The 17,268-nt window shown below is 41.9% G+C and overlaps 1 protein-coding gene across 2 annotated transcripts in view; it reads right to left on the minus strand.

Moving 5' to 3' along the window:
* Nucleotides 1-17,268, minus strand: part of ANTXR2 (ANTXR cell adhesion molecule 2) — a 437,579-nt gene that overhangs the window by 247,539 nt on the left and 172,772 nt on the right. The gene's annotated exons all lie outside the window — the stretch shown is intronic.

Here is a 17,268-nt window from a genome sequence, read left to right on the forward strand (position 1 = left end):
GGCCTTCCCCCCATTTCTAGTTTAAAAGCTGCTCTATCTCCTTTTTAAATGCCGATGCCAGCAGCCTGGTCCCACCCTGGTTAAGGTGGAGCCCATCCTTTTGGAATAGGCTCCCCCTTCCCCAGAATGTTGCCCAGTTCCTAACAAATCTAAAACCCTCCTCTCTGTACCATCGTCTCATCCACACATTGAGACTCCGGAGCTCTGCCTGTCTCTTGGGCCCTGTGCGTGGAACGAGTAGCATTTCAGAAAATGCTACCCTAGAGGATCTGGATTTGAGCTTTCTACCTAAGAGACTAAATTTGGCTTCCAGAACCTCTCTCCCACATTTCCCTATGTCATTGGTACCCACATGTACCAAGACAGCCAGCTACTCCCCAGCACTATTTAAAGTCCTATCTAGGTGACGCGTGAGGTCCACCACCTTCGCACCAGGCAGACAAGTCACCAGGCGATCCTCCCATCCACCAGCCACCCAGCTATCTATATGCCTAATGATCGAATCACCAACTACAACAGATGTCCTAACCTTTCCCTCCCGGTCAGCACTTGGAGACATATCCTCAGTGCAAGAGGATAGTACATCCCCTGGTGGGCAGGTCCTGGCTACAGGAGTACTTCCTACTTCACCAGGGTGATGCTCTCCTTCTAGGAGACCTCCCTCCTCCAAGGTAGCACAAGGGCTACCAAACTGGAGGTGGGACTTCTCTACAACATCCCTGTAGGTCTCCTCTATGTACCTCTCTGTCTCCCTCATCTCCACCAAGTCTGCTACTCTAGCCTCAAGAGAATGGACACATTCTCTGAGAGCTAGGAGCTCTTTGCATTGGGCACACACATATGACATCTCACCAACTGGGAGATAATCATACATGTGACACTCAGTGCAAAAGACTGGACAGCACCCCTCTCGCTGCTGGACTGCTGACTCCATCTTAGTGTTTTTGAGTTTTTAAATAATTCAAAACTTGCTAAGGTATTAAGGATATTAGCCTAAAATAAAGGTGTCTTTTAGTTTATGTGGAGGGGCATAATCGAATGCGAACGCCCATCTCCATGGGCGTCTATCTCCGAGAACGGGTACGTGAAGGGGCAGGACAAACCGTATTTTCAAAAAATAATGGGTGTCCATCTTTTTTCCGATAAAACGGTTTGTGCCAGTCAAATGCATCGGATTTGTGCGGGTTTGAGCTGGGCTGTATCGTTTTTCAGCGATAATGGAAACTGAAGGCGCCCAGCTCAAAAACGAAAAAATCCAAGGCATTGGGTCATGGGAGGGGCCAGGATTCATAGTGCACTGGTCCCCCTCACATGCCAGGGCACCAACCAGGCACCCTAGGGGGCACTTGTAACAATTTAAAAAAAGTTTACTACCTCTGAAGTCCATAGCTCCCTTCCCTTGGGTGCTGAGCCCCCCAAAACCCACTCCCCACAACTCTACACCATTACCATAGCACTTATGGCTGAAGGGGGGCACCTACGTGTGGGTACAGTGGGTTTTGGGGGCAGTTTGGAGGGCTCCCATTTACCACCACAAGTGTAACAGGTAGGGGGGATGGGCCTGGGTCCACCTGGGTGAAGTCCACTGCACCCACTAACAACTGCTCCAGGGACCTGCATACTGCTGTGATGGAGCTGGGTATGACATTTGAGGCTGGCATACAGGCTGGAAAAAAAAAGTTTTTTAAATTGTTTTTTTTTTTTTGGTGGGAGGAGGTTAGTGACCACTGGGGGAGTCAGGGGTGGTCATCCCTGATTCCCTCCGGTGGTCATCTGGTCATTTAGGGCACTTTTTTGGGACTTGTTCGTAAATAAAAAGACTCCCAAAAAAGTGACCCAAATTCGCTCTAAAAACGCCTCTCTTTTTTCGATTATCGGCCGAGGACACCCATCTCTCCTCAGCCGATAAACACGCTCCAGTCCCGCCTTCACCATGCCTCCGACACGCCCCCGTCAACTTTGGCCATTTCCACGACAGATTGCAGTTGAAGTTGCCCAAAATTGGCTTTCAATTATACCGATTTGGGCGCCCACGGGAGAAAGACGCCCATCTCCCGATTTGGGTCGAAATATGGGCGTCTTTCTCTTTCGAAAATAAGCTGGATAGTATATTGTATGATTTATTTAGTGTTTCCTTCTTAGATGGTAATGAAATGTATTTAAAATTCTATAAGAGCACTCCTTGCTTGTTACCCTAATTACAATAACTGACTATAAATGAAGAGTTGTCCTAGGGGTGGGCGGAAGACTAAACTACATCCTGCAGTGCCTACTAGATTCTATCTGTTAATGCTGTGGTACGAAGTTTTTAAAACTAAGTGGAAAAGACTATGGAGATTAGTTGATAAAATTGCTTTTTATATTTTTATTTTGCCTAACACTAACCTACAATTCCTCCTTTAAACCCCAGTCTTTTAAATTCCCAAAGCACAAAGCAAAATAGTGTTTACTTACCAGAGAAATGTCCTCTTCTCTCGGAACTTCTCAGAAAGAAAGTTCAGTGGGACCTTTCCTCTTTATATAGTTTTGAATCTAAGGGGCCTTTTTTAAACAGGCTCTTTGAAGCTGACTCAGCAACCTATGCAAATATTCTACTTGCCTACACCTTATTTAACACTTAATTGAGGTCGCTGGATGAGCTACCTCTCCAGCAGCCAAGGAACAGAAAATAACTGCCTTTTAGAACAAGAGTTTTTGGCTGTTTAGTTTCTACCTCTAGAAAAGGTTTCAATTTAAAACTATGGGAAAAATGCCTATTTCTAGAGAAAATTTCCATTTAAAACTATGGGAAAAGGGTTTGTACACCACGGCAACTAGTTAATGATGCTTGATTTTCTCTCTCACTCATTTTATTCCCCCCTTAATACTAAACTAGGTCCTGCTTGCTTCCCCCCCCCCCCCCCCTCTCTCTCTCTCTCTCTTTTTATTCCCCCTTACTACTAAACTAGATCCTGCAGTGCCTGCTAGATTCTATTTGTTAATGCTGTGGTACAAAGTTTTTAAAACAAAGTGGAAAAGACTATGGAGATTAGTTGATAAAATTGCTTTTTATATTTTTATTTTGCCTAACACTAACCTACAATTCCTCCTTTAAACCCCAATCTTTAAGTTCCCAAAGCACAAAGCAAAATAGCGTTCACTTACCAGAGAAATGTCCTCTTCTCTCGAAACTTCAAAGATTTGAGAGATAAACCAGCTGATATTTAGCCTGTGAGATGCAGCCTGCCTAAGTGCCACGATTGGCGCTGAACCTGGATATTCAATGTCGAGCCATTTCCGGTGACCGGCATCGACTATCCGGGTTTCTTTTGGTGGTTCAGACTTAACCGGTTATGTCAGTATTCAGCGGAGGCCGGTTAAGTTTATAGCGACTGCTATTTAGATGGACCGATTTGGCCGCTAAACTTAGCTGGCCAGCATTTGAATATTAGCGGTTAGCTATGCTATTTAACTAGCCAGGAGACATTCCTGACTGGTTAAATAGTGCTCAATATCGGCCAGTCTGACTTTATGGTGAGAATGCTAAAATGAAAATGTAAAACCATCTAGGAACGTAAAACCTTTGAAGTTAAAATAATGAAATATTTTGACACCCACCAGACAGGACTTAAAGATTCGGGTTTCCTATCACATTATAAACCCCAAATTATAATGCTTTCTCATCCACTGATCACCCATTCATCTCTCCCTGTTTTTCAACCCCCACCCTTGACCGCCACCCACTCCTACCTTTCCCCACGAGACGGTCATTGGAATGCTTTTATGTTTCACATATACATTCTGATATATATGATCATTTGCTCATTTCTGATCTGAAGAAGAAGGTATTGCCTTTGAAAGCTAATCCAAAAATGTTTTAAGTTAGTCTAATAAAAAAAGGTTATCATCTTATGGTATCGTCTTTTCTTTCGTTTGATTCTATTCATTACCTTTAAAAATGGACTACAATGGCTACCCTATCACTTCCCTCAGAGATAATCAGTTAACTGCTGTTGTACACTCACTGGATCAAAGAGTCTCTAAATAGTCTTTTATAGCATGTAACCTAACCTATTCCCTCGCCCTTCACCCTGAGGACATTAACACTAGCACTGCACTTTGACTGTACAGTGAACCTAGAGATGTTGCTGACCTGTTGACTTGAATGTAGCCACACAAAATGTACGCACCCAGAGATCAAGTTCAAAAGCAACGCAGAGACACCATTCTTCTGTATCACTCAACACCATGAGAACATGCTCCATGTCCAAGTGAGGGGCATTGATTTGGGACAATGGCCAATAAATTGTCTTAACTGGGGTCAATCTTAATGGGAAAATACAGAGGATGAGATGAATCTTGTCACCATGTGCCAAGTATATCAGAGAACTGGCCAGTTGACCTTGTCACCTTGAGAACTATGTGTAGGGCACAGGGTCACTCAAACACTGGGAGGAGGCTGTTTAAGCACAATTCAGCAGTTAAAATATGGAAAATGCTGCCAGCTGAGACAATTCTGCTCAGCAAAGCAAGCTCTTTGAAAGTTAAATAGAATGCGGTCCGAGAGGCTATTTGCTATTCTTGGACATTCGGAGTTATTGATCCAGTACTTTGGATTCATTGCCTTTATGGAGAGAACTCTTTTTAACCCGGGCAGCATAACAGGCTGAGATTCTACTGGCTTTCACCTCCATCAATGAACATGCCCATTTTCTTTCTTTCTTTTTACATTATTTTGAAATTTAACAACATTACCTACATGCTATAAAGAAACAAATCTGAAATGTAATCACAGTAGACAAAAAGGAAACAAAGAAAATCTCAGCCCACCAACTGTGGAGAAGAAATTCAAAGGCAAACATAATAAAGAAAAAAGAAATCCTAACAGCAGGCCCCCTTTAATAATACATTCAAAGACACCCTGACTTTGAAGGTGTCTGTTTTCAACCAATATGATTACTATAGGACATGAAAGCCAGATGTGCGAAAGGGTTTTCCCATTTTGCATCTATAGAAAGAAAGCTCAATCCATACCCCCCTAAATAATCATTACGAAATTATTATTATTATTATTATCATTATTATTATTGTCGTGTCTTCATTTGTGGCACATCACAACCAATGTTTTTTTTAATTCTTTATTTATAATTTCAAAATTTTACATCACAAGAAAAACTTGTTACAGAAAAAACAGACCCAAAATAAACATTAGGATAAAATATCCAAAGAAAACTTTTATAATCATATATTGTATGTCTTCTTTAAATCACAAATAAGCAGATAAAGGGGGGCATGAAACAGAAATGGGGAATCAAAACAGGTATAATTTAAGGAAAAAGCTTAACACGCATTTTCTCACCTATTACAAATGCTTCTAATCAGTTGTTAGCTTTCGCAGGTAGTTTCCTTGAATCCAGAAACACTCTTAATTGCTCTGGCTGAAAAAATATGTATTTTAATCCTTGATATTTCGAAACACACTTACTAGGGTAATTCAGATAGTACGAAGCACCTATATCTAAAGTTTCCTTTCTCATACTCAGAAACAATTTCCTAAGTTCTTGTGTCTGCTTTGTCACATCTTGATATATTCTTACTGTTTTACCATAAAACAATTCATTCATTTTTCGAAAGTATATTTTTTTTAACGCTTCAATATCCTGTTGGAAAACTAATTGAACAAATAATGTCATTCTTTCAGACTGTTCGGATAAAGAAACTTCCAACAGTTCAGATATATTCAAATTTCCTTCCAAGATTTCTTTTCCTGAGGAATTTTTGTTTTGAATGTAGTAAACTTTATTCACCGGAGGTAAAGTTTCAGGGGAATATCTCAAAACTTCAATCAAGTATTTTTTAAAGACTTCCAGTGGTGATATTCCTATCTCTCTTGGGAAATTTAAGATACGCAAATTAAGTCTCCGATTATGGTTTTCAATTTGTTCAATCCTTCTTTTAATTATAAGTTTATCTTTAATCATTTCTGAGGATAAATCTTGTAGTTTTTTAACATCTTGTTTAATCTCCATAGTTTGTGTAGAGAAATCTGTTCTAATATTCGCCAGAGATTCAGAAAAAGTGTTCATGGTACTCACAAGTGTAGAAATTTCCTTTGTGGATTTCTCTACGGTAGCTGCCAACAATCCAAATGCTCTCCAACGACACCGTTCCCGAAGCTGCTTTCAATAGCTTCAATTCAACGCCGGAACTCAAAGGTTCCAGCTCACCTGCACATACCACCTTTCCAGTACCTTCGATCGAGGTAGTCCCAGCAAACACTCCGGTTTCGGGTAGTCCTCTCTGGTTCTGGCGGCTGTCGGGAGGGAGCGGCGGATGAAGCGCCGGAGGTGAAAGAGTAACATCCAGGTCCAAGTCCTCAAGGTTTTCCCCTGCCTTGAGGACAGCCGGACCCCTCACGGCGTCCTGGGTGGAAATTCGCGAGGTGTACCTTTCAATCGACGCCTGACAAGGGGAAGAGGTCCGGGTTGTCAAAGCTTCTCCTCGGACCGTTCCCTTTCTTTTTGTATGGGGCATCGTAGGAAAAATTTCTTTAGTCGGCGTCGATACAGGAAAGGCTCTATCCTTGTTCAACTGCGTGTCGCCATCTTGACACGCCCCCCCCCCCCCCCCCCCCCACAACCAATGTTGACTGGTTTTAAATCCATTAATTCGAGTCCTACCCAAGTACCTGGGAGTCATAGAGAAATCGATGCAAACTGCATGCAGTTCCTAGTAGGGTAGTTTTTTGCAAAACTAGCAGGGTTATCTGTTTTCAATGTCAATAATGAGAAGAGGTGCTGTCATTAGGATTGACTGCTATAATCTTTGCACCGTTTGCTGTTTTTACAGTAACAGTAGCAGCACAGAGCTTGTGTTAAAAAAAAGCTTGGGTATCAAATAGATTGTTTCAGCATTTTGTGTTCACCTCATACAAGTACACTGGGCTTGTTGTTAGGACCCCTGATGCAGGCAGTATAGCCGAAACACAGCCGCTATGTGTGATTAGACAAACTCGTCAAGAGATTTTGCGCATTTTTATCATATCTATGTGAACTGATACCAATAAAATAACTTCTTTTGTGAAGACACTTCTGACGGTATTCTGATCATCTTTGGCCATCTCCACTGTTTTTCTGTTGCACTTCAAGGCGTGGAGTTTTGTCCCTCTTTTTTTGTTCTGTTTATTTTTAAAGTATTTTGGAAGTCCAGTGGGTATTCTTTCAAGAGCACAAATCACAATTGATATCATCGTTGATCTTTTCATCCAAAGTTTTTCCACTTCAATTTGTAACTTGAGGTATTTTGTTATTTCTTTCCAGTTCTGTTACCAGGCATTGCTCTACCTATAAACCATACGTTCTTCTTTTCTATGACTGTGATGTCGGGAATCTTGGGCTCCAAGTGCCTGTCAGTTTGAATTTTAAAGTCTCACAAGATCTTGGCCTGCTCATTTTCTATAACCTTTTCAATAGTATGATCCCAAAAGTTGTTTGCCACAGTAAAACTATTTTTTTTCAGAGAGGTCGCAATGGATTAATTTAGTCATACAATTATGGTGTGGATTAATAGTCAGTTTGGGTAGTCTGCTACAGGCACAGATTAGATAGTCCACCGTTACATCGTTGACTTAATCAGCCTTTGTTGTCATTGGAAATTTTTTCAATCTTAGCTTTCATGCTGCTCTTTGTGATCTTGGGCAAGTCACTTAACCCTCCACTGCCTCAAGTACAAACGTAGGACACTGTTTACTAAGTCACACTACACTAAAATTTTTAGCACTTCCTAAAAATTAGCACGCGCTAACGCTAAAGACACCCATAGGAATATATGGGTGTCTCTTCTGTTAGCGTGCGCTAAAAGCACTAGCGCACCTTAGTAAACACGGCCCTTAGGTTGTAAGCCCTCCTGGGATAGAGAAATACCCAGTGAATATAACCCACCTTGAGCTACTACTGAAATACCCAGTGAATATAACCCACCTTGAGCTACTACTGAAAAATGTGTGAGCAAAATCCAAATAAATAAATAAATTAAATAACATTTGTTTATAATGCCAAGATCACTCCTTCAGTTTCTTGTTTATGTGCTTCAGTTTTCAGCCATTGTCATAACCGATTGTTGTCATATTTTCTATCAATATCTATTTAATCATTTATTTATAATTTTTCATTTTACAAGGGTCACTTGCAAACAGTAATACAGAGATGACTGTACATTAATACAATATTAGAGGAAAACAATCTCAACTAGATAAATGGATTATATACAATCTTTCTCTTTCTTAGACCACAAAATAAAACAGGGAGAGTGAAACAAGACAAGGAGATCAATTAAACAACAGTAAACAAAGAAAATGTGGTATTAACCTGATTATCCCCAGTTATTATTTATCTGAATCATTATTCCACATTGATCGTCTGGTTGGCTTCTTCAAACCCAAGACGGTGTACAGTCAATTAATTTCGTTGGAAACATACTTAGAGGCATATTTTCAAAGCACTTAGCCTTCCAAAGTTCCATAGGTTTCTATGGAACTTTGGAAGGCTAAGTGCTTTGAAAATATGCCTGTTTTTGTCCAATATTAGTGGAAATAATACACCTGATTTCATTTTTTTCTCTTTTAAAAAACCAGAAATTATTTACCAATACAAACACTTGAATCTCTAATCCAATTCCCACTGATTAAGGTAATCCCAGTTTCACAGGCTTCACTCCTTTTGAATTAATATACTAAGAGGAATCATTTCAGAGGAAAAAACATTAGGAGTCATACCCAGAACTCTGGGAAAACAACAATCTCGATATTAATCATCTGTAATAATATTCATTTTGTTCAAATTTTTCTGGTCTATTAGCATTTTCAAAGTCTTAACCGGTTCTATCAATATCTATTATGTATGGGCTTTGCAGTGGCTTGGTTTTCCCGTGGCTGAGCCTCCACTCTGTTTCTTGCTTTTATATCCTAATTCTGGTTCTGATGTTTCCAGCAATTTTTCTGTGCAAATTTTAACAAGTGTTCTTTGCTTTTTCGTAATATTCAGGCCTTATGACTGTTGTTGTTGTTGTTGTTGTTGTTATTATTATTATCAGCACTAGTTCATGGTTTTCTAAAGCACACAGCCATAAAAGATTACCTACAACATAATACAATCCAAAATTGAACAATTTTATTGAAAAATACTTAAATCCCATAAATATCATTATAAAATGTCTGTGCAGTTGTTGGAGCCATACCCCATCTTCATATCACAGAGAACTCTTACACAAAATTATTCACTAGTAAGTAGTAGTAGGCTTGGAGCCTGTGTTTTGCAAGTTTGGAGGCAATGTGTTTTGCTGAGCACTTGGACTGTGGAAATTATCTTTGCAACTTCCCCCATTCAACAACAACTTCAGTTAAGTCCTGGAACAGTGGAACAATGTGAAATTATGCACTGCTATTTGAGGACTTTGCAATGATGACATCGGTACACTGACTGACCTTGGGACAGGTGCAACGATTGCTTCACAGCTTGTTGGGATGGACTTTGTAGTGAATAATTTTGTGTAACTAAGTTCTCTGTGATATGAAGATGGGGTATGGCTCCAACAACTGCACAGTCATTTTATATTGATATTTATGGGGAATGATGGTAGGTGGAATTTACTAAAACTTTCTATGAAAAACCTATTTTACAAGCAGAAAAGGACTTTTTATAAAATTGTGCTATCGCATTCATGTGTAAAAAGTCTGCACATAGACTGTGCCTACTTTTGTGATCTTAGTAGACCGCAAATGGCTTCCAACAACTTTTAGGATTAAGATTAGGCGTGTCCTTATTTGGCAGCTCAACCCCTAATGGTATTGTCATGAGAATAGTTAGGAGTCAGGGGAACCATTTTGAACTAGGTCAGGAATATTCAAGATTCAAGTTTATTGAAGACTTTCTATCCTGCCCAACAGAACAAGCCATCTGGGTGGCATACAATCAAAAAAAAGAGAGGAATAAAGAAGAGAAGAGAGGACATATATTTAAAAAAACATAAATACAATAGGAATGAGGGGTACTCCAATTCGTATAGGAAAATGGGGGGGGGGGGGGACAAAGGTCAAAACATTAAGAAGGGATAACTGTTTAGCTGGTAATGTTCAGCCTCAACGGGGATTAAGTGAAGGCACCTTGGAAAAGAAATGTCTGTAGCTCTACTTTGAAGCAAGAGAGAGAGAGAGATTTATCTAAGATGTGATAGCAGAGTGCTCCATAGTTTTGGAACTTGATAGGAAAATATTGTATGTCTGTGTTCATGAAAGATTATGCGGTGAGTTGGAACTGCCAAGAGATTGAGTTGTGACGATCTCAGGGGGCATGATTGATGCAGTGGTGTAGCCACAGGTGGGCCCGGGTGGGCCATGGCCCACCCACTTAGGGCTCAGGCCCACCCAACAGTAGCACATGTTTAGCAGTAGCTGATGGGGATTCCAAGCTGTACTAGCTGAAGGCTTCCCCCTCATGGTATTGAAAATGGTTTGCTCCACGATACTGGCATCTGCGAATGCTCTGTTTTCAGCACATGCCAGCTGCAGACTGCCAAGGTGGAGAGAAACATTTTCCCACCAGCTTAGATATTTTTTGGGGGGAGGGGGAGAACACTTGGTGCCCACCCACTTCTTGCCTAGGCCCACCCAAAATCTGCTGTCTGGCTACGCCCCTGCAGTGATGTGATCAAATTTTTTTAGATGAAAGAGGATTCTGATAGTAGTGTTTTGGACCAGCTGTTCAGGGGTTCTTCTTCCCTCCCACTAGCCACCAGGGACCCCCAGTAAGAGCTAGAGGTGGGGGGTTTCTTTGCAAATGCTGAGAGCTGTCAGGGTGGGAAGTTATCCTTACTGATTTTTTTTTTTTGGGGGGGGGGGGTCAAGGTGATGCAAGCTGTTATTGCAAAAGTTGGGAGGAGTTGGGGTGGGGTTTATCCTTGCTGATGGAATTCAGGGGTGAAGGGGTTACCCTTACCGCTGTCAGGAGATGTCAGGGGTTATTCTTACCAATGTCGAGGGGTGTCAGTGGATGGGGGTTACCCTGGCAGATTTTGTGGAATGTAGAAAGCTGGGGGCTACCCTTGGAGATATCAGGATTAAGATGTTTTTAGAGAGCTATTTGGGGTGTGTTCTTTTTAGATGCAGTAGTCCCTTAGGGCCAGATCCAGTAAATGGCAACAAAGTCAGGCACCATTAAGATCTGCACTAAGTGCCAATTCTATAAAGGTCTCATAGCGCTAAACAACCTTTACAGAATAGCGCTTAGAGCGGTTTCCCATGCCCAATTTCAGGTGTGAGGACTTACGCATGCTGAAACCAGGTGTAAATCTTCGCGCTCAACTGATGACAGTCGGGCACAGAAATCCAAGTATTCTATAACATGGTGCCTAATTTCCAGGAATGCCCCTGACCCACTCATGCCCCTCCCATGGACACAGCCCCTTTTTGAATGCACATTATGAAATTTAGGGTCACATGCTATAGAATAAGTTGTAGTTTCCGCATGCATCTGGGATCCACTCCAAAATTAGAGCATTCAACTTTGGGCAACCTTTATGGAGTCCAGGGGTTAGCATATTGCAGTAGCAAATGCATTTTCCTCCTCCTTTTATAACAGGTCGCCTTAAGTTAGGCATCTGTGTGCACGCTTAAGTTATACAACACCAGCACTTTTGCATATCACTGTTACAATTACGTGCATACGTGCTAGTTGGTCGCTAAGCTGTATTCTATCCTTCCGATATTCAGCCGGCGGTAGGCAGTAAAGTTAGCTGCCGCCACTGGTGCTGACCCCGGATATTCAATGGCAGGCCATTTCTGGTGACCTGTATTGAATATCTGGGGTTGTTTGGCTGGCTCTAACTTCACCAGCTATGTGAATAGTCAGCACTGGCCGGTTAAGTTAATAGCGGGCAAAGATATGTTTATTTGTTACATTTGTATCCCACATTTTCCCACTTATTTGCAGGCTCGATGTGGCTCACATAATACCGGAAAGGCGTTTGCAGAGTCCGGTGTGAACAAATACAAGGTGATGTTGTGGTAAGATGAAGTTTATATGGCAGAGCCACGAAAAGAATCGTAGATTGGAGGAGTAGAGTTATGTTCATTACATGCTTTAGTTTTCTTGTGTAGCCAAGGTCAGGCATTTGTTGTCCAATTTGCCCGCTAAACTTAACCAACCAGTGCTTGAATATTTGCGGATAGCCGGCTGTATCATGCGATAGAGCCGGTAAGCCGCTATGCAGTAAGTGCTGATATTCAGCGGAGACAACTGGCTGTTCTCATGCTGAATATTAGCACTATTTAACCATCCAGGAGCCTTCCCTGGTTGGCTAAATAGTGATGAATATCAGGTCCTAACACTTTAGCACACAAGGCGCTTAGGGCCAGATTCTATATATGGCACCTAGATTTGCGTGCCGAAATCTAGGTGCATTCTAAAACTATGCACGTAACTTAATTGGCTTAACAACCAAATCAGCATTTTAAACAGCACTTAAGGGACCCTTTTACAAAGGCACAGGAGGGCCTATGCACGTACAGTGCGCGCCAAATCGGAATTACTGTCTGGCTAGTGCGTGAGCTGGGCGGTAATTCCGAATTTGGGTGGCGATAAGGGTCTCAGGCTGAAAATGGACATGCGCTGGTTTCAATTTTAGTGCACGTCCATTTTCTGGCCCCTTACATAGTAACATAGTAGATGACGGCAGAAAAAGACCTGCACGGTCCATCCAGTCTGCCCAACAAGATAAACTCATATGTGCTAGTTTTTTGTGTATACCTTACCTTGATTTGTACCTGTCTTTTTCAGGGCACAGACCATATAAGTCCGCCCAGTACTATCCCCGCCTCCCAACCACCAGCCCCGCCTCCCACCACCGGCTCTGGCACAGACCGTATAAATCCGCCCAGTACTATCCCCGCCTCCCAACCACCAGCCCTGGCACAGACCGTATAAGTCTGCCCAGCACTAGCCCCGCCTCCCAACCGTCTCTGCCACCCATTCAAGGCTAAGCTCCTGAGGATCCCTTCCTTCTGAACAGGATTCCTTTATGTTTATCCCACGCATGTTTGAATTCCGTTACCGTTTTCCTCTCCACCACCTCCCGCCGGAGGGCATTCCAAGCATCCACCACCCTCTCTGTGAAAAAATACTTCCTGACATTTTTCTTAAGTCTGCCCCCCTTCAATCTCATTTCATGCCCTCTTGTTCTACTGCCTTCCCATCTCCGGAAAAGGTTCGTTTGCGGATTAATACCTTTCAAATATTTGAACGTCTGTATCATATCACCCCTGTTTCTCCTTTCCTCCAGGGTATACATGTCCAGGTCAGCAAGTCTCTCCTCATACGTCTTGTAACGTAAATCCCATACCATCCTCGTAGCTTTTCTTTGCACCGCTTCAATTCTTTTTACATCCTTAGCAAGATACAGCCTCCAAAACTGAACACAATACTCCAGGTGGGGCCTCACCAACGACTTGTACAGGGGCATCAACCCTTAGAAAAAGGTCCTTTTTCCTAGATGTGGTAAAAAAAATGGCCCAGTGCGCACCCAAAAAATGTGCTCGCATTACCGCAGGCCACTTTTTACCGCTGCTTAGTAAAAGGACCCCTTAACAAGCAATAATGAGCACTAATTGACAATAATTGCAAGCTATGCGCACAACTCGGTAAGTGCATTCTATAATGAACTGCACCTAAATGGTGAAGCGCGCAGTTCAAAATCAATGCGCACTGTTCAAAAGGGGCATGTTTATGGGTGTTTCATGGGAATTCCACAATTTACACATGTAGTTATACAATACGGCCCAGTCCACCTAAATCTACACACTGGGATTTACGCCAGGTTTTCGTTGGTGTAAATGGGCATGAGCAGATTTAGGCGCGATGATATCAACTGAGTGTATTCTATACACCGCACATAAATCTTATAGAATAGACTTAGGCAAAACTGAGTTCCATGCGGATTTTTTAGGCACCATATATAGAATCTGACTCTTAGTGCATGAATGCAAGGGAGCATTCACAGGAGGAGGTACATGGCGAAGAATGGGTATGTCCATGTCTGTTTTATCATTCCCACCTTAGTAATGCCCTTATCTCTTCTTTGTCCTGTTTGTCCTGATTAGATTGTAAGCTCTCTTGAGCAGGGACTGCCTTCATGTTCAAGTGTACAGTGCTGTGTACGTCTAGTAGCGCTATAGAAATGATAAGCAGTAGTAGTAGTCCACCAATTACACACATAACTTATAGAATACTGTTAGTTAAATGCTAAACTTCCACAGGCGAATCAAGAGCAAGTTAGCTCTTGTGAAATGATTTGCTGCTGAAGTCTTGTGAGTAAGGTAAGTTGTCATAGTGCCTGCTGAATTACTAGAAATTATTCAGAAGTATATCCAGCGTTGGGTCTTTAAAGTTGGAAATTTCCACATTTAGGCACATGCATTTTTGCCTGCGACTGACATGCCTGCCGTAAGTGGACACACCTAACTGCTAGTATACAAATGCCAACTTCCACTGAGTGCCCAGATGCTGCTCTAGAGTTCGCACTCAGCTGCATCCTGGTGACTAACGGTTGGTGCTTTTATAGAATTGCCCCCTTTAAGCAATGGCATAGCCACAGGTGGAACAAGGGGGTCAGGGGCCCACCCGTTTTGGGCTCTGGCCCACTCAGCAGTGGCGCACCCTTGCGGTAGCTGGCAGGGATCCCCATCTTCTCCTGATGGTGCCAAAAATCTGCAGCCCTGATGAAGACAGCTCCATAAGCCACAGAAGCTAGTACCCACACAAGCTCAATGTTAAACTGAAAATTGTGCGTACCCTGAAAACTCGGAGCAGAGACAGCTCATTTCACACCGGCATTTCTAGTTTTTCAACAGAGGTCTTTCTTCAAGACCATTCTTCAACATCCGCTTGTACGAACAGTCATTGACCTTATGATGGTTTAAAAAAGTTTTATAAAGAATCCTGAAGCAGGCTTACTGCCGAAACACAGTGCTGCGTCGAGTCTTCACCAATAAACATTTTACCATCACTTGAAGTCTCCTCGTTTGATCCTGGTCAGCCTGGTCTATTTCCCACTCCCTTCTTTTCTCTGAGTACCAGCAGCAACAGCTCACAGAGCTACCGCCGACTGCTGAGCTCAACTGCAGAATTTTGGCCACCATCTGGAGGAGGTCTTCAGCTGGTGGGGCTTGGAGGTCCCTGCCAGCTCAGATAATATTTTTTTTAGTGTGGGGGAAGGGGGGTGCAGCACTAGAATCTGCAGGGAAGGGTCAGAGAGCAGAGAGGACGCAAATAACATTTTGTACCCAACCACTCTTTCTGTAGTCCCACCCAAAATCTGCCATCTGGCAAGGCTACTGCCTTAAGATGTGGTAAATGCCTACTTCTGTGCAGTGACTTCAGGGGCGGATGCTGGGCACGTCCCCAGCAGTTAGCACACAGGCGTCACACAACTAATGCATAGTAACTGTAAAACTTTACCACACTTTAGTAAACGGCCTCCCAATATCACTTATTCCCAACTTAGACAAATGTTAAAGATTTGGCTCTTCACATTATTCACATTTTTCTTTTGTTAAGTTTATGGAGACGTAAGTGGACCTTTGTTCATTTCTGACCTGTGATTTCTGTTGGATTCTCTGATTTATGTTGCCTGAGTTCATGTTTTTAAGACTTTGCCTTTGTATGTTTTTATTTATGCCTGTTTTACATTGTTGGTATTGGAAACCACTTTGTTGGCCGATGAAGGTTGGTATGTCAAATTGGGGGTGGGGGGGCACACTAAGGTCAGCTCTGCCTCTATGGCACACGTCCACTCTGGAACTAAACTGGCATTATTTATGTAAGCTCTTTTTTGAATAAGGAGTTCCTGGTCTCAGTATACAGGAATTTCAATTCTACCAACTAATTTATGAGAAGGAAGTTGATGTAGATGATTTGAAAAACTCTGTTGCATAAAAATGTTCATGATCATGGGGTCATTTTTCATAATTTTTTTAAAAAATGGCCTAGATTCATACGTTTAATGGGATATTTTGTTTTATTTTCTAGCTTTGATACAGATACACCTGTCCTGAAAGTTTGGTTCCTACACATTGAATGATTTAGTCCGCCAAAATTTAGCAGGATAAGTAAGTGTTCAGCCTCTTTTGAAAATCGATCTGTATATTAACACACTGCAGGACTTACTCAGTAATTTATTCTATTCCCGATAGAAAAGAGGATGGATAAATCAGTCTATGATCTGTAAATTTTAGCTAAGGATTAAAAAGACCAAGACTCAGCATATTCTGTACAACAACAGGTGCAGGCCTGCAACTGTGAAGCCTGAAGCCACATCATTTTACAAAAGGATAAACTAACTAACAGCTATTTCCTATGCAGTGCCAAAAACATCAAACTGCACAGTATTCCACAGTTACCTAAGATGAAATGAAGTCATTGTTTAAAAATACATTGGAAGGAAGCGCATCACATGCTACTCTGTGGATGAAAAGATTTGCTGCCCACACAAGGATATTTTAGGTAGCTTGGCAATACTCGCCTCTTGTTCAAATGTGGTTCATGTCCAAGAAGAGTAATTTAAAAATTAGAAAAAGATTAAAAAGAAAGCGAGGTGAAGAAGGCAGCACAGTAGTCTAGTGGTTAGTTCCCAACCCTGCCAAGTGGGAACTTATGTTCGGTTTCTGATTCTAGTTCCTGCTCCTCAGGGAATGAAAATTCATTGGACAAAATGGAAAGAAAACCAAGAACACTTCTTAAAGAATCATCACCGTGAACATATAAGAGCATTGCCGTATAAAAACTTACTGACTAAATAAATTAAAGGTATTAATAATTTAGGGTCCCTTTTACTAAGTTGGGTTAGGTGCTAAAGTGCGCCTAACACAGAAACCTTAGGCTAACGCAGGACGCATGAAAATGTTCTGTGTTAGTTTTGCTATCTATGCATGCAAAGTAGGAGAGTCTATATATGACGCCTAAAAAAATGACGCTGAAATCAGTGCCAACTAAGCGTATTCTATAATCGGCATCTAGATTTAGGCACCGATTATAGAATATGCTTAGTTGATATTTCAGTGCCGATATCTGCGTGCATCCATTTACGCCAACGAAACCTGGTGTAAATCTCAGCGCATAGATTTAGGCGCACTGGGCCATATTCTATAACTAGGCACCTAAATTTTGGAACGCCCATGAAACATCCATTTCCTCGCCCATAACTACGCCTCTTTTTGCCTCCACTCATTAGAAATTTAATACA

This window comes from Microcaecilia unicolor, chromosome 2, assembly GCF_901765095.1.
Source record: "Microcaecilia unicolor chromosome 2, aMicUni1.1, whole genome shotgun sequence".
Classification (NCBI taxonomy): Eukaryota; Metazoa; Chordata; class Amphibia; order Gymnophiona; family Siphonopidae; genus Microcaecilia; species Microcaecilia unicolor.